The 2,386-nt window shown below is 49.2% G+C and overlaps 1 non-coding gene across 1 annotated transcript; it reads right to left on the bottom strand.

Moving 5' to 3' along the window:
* Positions 1-574: 574 nt before the first annotated feature.
* Positions 575-664, bottom strand: trnap-ugg (transfer RNA proline (anticodon UGG)). Its single transcript is given in 2 exon segments — positions 575-610; positions 629-664. It is a non-coding gene; the product is annotated as a tRNA-Pro (tRNA).
* Between the last annotated feature and the right edge of the window lie 1,722 nt (positions 665-2,386).

Genomic DNA, 2,386 nt, shown 5'->3' with positions numbered 1-2,386 from the left:
CCACCTTCGCTCTGCTGGGTCGACACAGTAAGTAAACGTGGGTCTCTATTCGTATCATTCTCTTGCCTTCTCCATGTAATTCTGCACATTGTTACTTTAAACATGACCACCGGATTCCCGTTTGCGTCTCATAAATCTGCCTCTTTGTCAGTGTCAGTTAGGAATTTACTGACCCCAACCACTCCCTGTACGAAAGCGTTCTCCCTAATGTCACTTTTGGTTCTTTTCCTCATGACTTTAAATCTCCGCCGAATCGTTGCCGATCCTTTCAGGCGTGGGAGCATTTTGACTACATTACTTTCTCTGTCTCGACTTCGCGTAACTTGGAAAGCTTCAATCGGGCCAGATTTCAAACTTCTGTTCTCCGAAGAGAGCTGTCCCAAATTTCCAACCCACCCTCATCGCTGACATCCCTCAAACACCGCAACACTCACGTCAACCTATTCAACGCTATCTCCAATCATTTCACTTCACTGCTTTCTGTCCCATTGGTACGCCAGGGAGCCCAACCTCGTTTAACGAAGGTGCTTTTTGAGAAAATGGAAAAGGCACTTTTGCACAAGTCATAAAACGCGGGCTCGTCCGGGATTTGAACCCGGGATCTCTCGCAAATCTGCGTCGACGAAGACCCAAAGCGAGAATCATACCCCTAGACCAACGAGCCAGACAGCAAGCGAGCTCCCGCCCCACCCCACCCCACCCCACCCCACCCCACCCCACCCCCCGCTCTACCTCTTGAACCAGCTGAAACTTGCTCAGAGTGAAGTATAGTTGACATTGAACAGGCTGGGGCTGTTTTCTCTGCAACGTCGGAGGCTGAAGGGTGACTTTATGGAGGTTTACAAAATTATGAGGGGCATGGATAGGATAAATAGGCAAAGTCTTTTCCCTGGGGTCGGGGAGTCAAGAACTAGAGGGCATAGATTTAGGGTGAGAGGGGAAAGATATAAAAGAGACCTAAGCGGCAACATTTTCACGCAGAGGGTAGTGCGTGCATGCAATGAGCTGCCAGAGAAAGTGGCGGAGGCTGGTACAATTGCAACATTTAAGTGGCGTTTGGATGGATATATGAATAGGAAGGGTTTGGAGGTATATGGGCCGGGTGCTGGCAGGTGGGACTAGATTGGGGTGGGATATCTGGTCGCCATGGACAGGTTTGGACCGAAGGGTCTGTTTCCATGCTGTACATCTCTATGACTCTATGAACAGCTGCTTCTCATTCTGTCTCTCAGCTGCCGTTTGCCCGTCCCCAGGAACAGGGCCCTCTCTACTGGCAGAAAATTAAATCGTTTTATTTCTAAACTTTTCTCTGACACCGGAGTGACCAGTGACAAGCATTACCCTCCTCAACACAGGGTGCAGAGAACAGGAGAAGACCCCGCAGACCTCCACGAGTGTGTCATCTCAACTGTGCATATTGGGCCAGTATATCAATGTGAAATATTTACGTCGAAGATTTTTGGGAAGCAGATGAGAAGGCGAGGTGCACAACAAGCTGCTAAAGACAACATTGAGTGAATAGGAAAGATGGTTTCCCTTCTGGGTTATGCTCCCATCACGCACCGGCAGACATATCGCCGTCAAGCAAATATTAACTGTCTAAATTGCCACATTTTGTTTTTACGAACCGGGATTTCACTCAGAAGCACAATTTACCTGCTCCCTCCTGAATATCCTTCCAGGCTCGAACATATCTTCCAGGTGAAGCAGCACTTCACCTGCACATTTGCCGCAACCTAGTCTCCTGCATTCGCCACTCATAGTGTCGTGTCCCCAACCGAGCATGAAGTATAATCTGGATGACTGCTTCGCAGAACACCTCGGTTCTGCCCGCAAAAAACGGACCTGAGCTTCTGCTTTCCTGCCACTTTAACACGCCACCCTGTTCCCTGGCCAACATCTCTGTCTCAGGCTTGCAGCAGTGCTCCAGCAAAGCTCAGCTCCAGGTGGAAGAACAACGCCTCATATTCCAATTCAAAACCCTACAGCCCTCCGGTCTTCAAGATCGAGTTGCATGACTTTAGGGCCTGAAATCCCCCATATCCTTGACCCTTACCACACACATACGAGCCCCTTGTTATCACATAGTCTGCTACGACACACTACTTATTGTTAGCCACGAACGCTCTCCATTAACAGTTATTCACCCTCCCACACGGATCGTTGTTCACTTCTTTGTCCCTCCTATTGTTCTCTCTCTGAGCTGGCGGGAAAGAGAGCAATGTACACTGGAGACTCTGAGCCAGCTGAAACTTGCTCAGTGTGAAATACATTCCACTTTGCTCCAAGAATTGCAAGCAGCAAAGAGTTTCCAGAACATCTGCTTGTCATTCACGTCGGAACCGGCGTGGCGAATTACTGCAGGGAAGGCACGAAACCACAAGGC

Source organism: Chiloscyllium plagiosum, unplaced genomic scaffold (genome assembly GCF_037043375.1).
Source record: "Chiloscyllium plagiosum isolate Xiang-an unplaced genomic scaffold, Cpla_swu_hap1 HiC_scaffold_27, whole genome shotgun sequence".
Taxonomy (NCBI): Eukaryota; Metazoa; Chordata; class Chondrichthyes; order Orectolobiformes; family Hemiscylliidae; genus Chiloscyllium; species Chiloscyllium plagiosum.
This window is presented reverse-complemented; position numbering and strand designations above follow the sequence as displayed.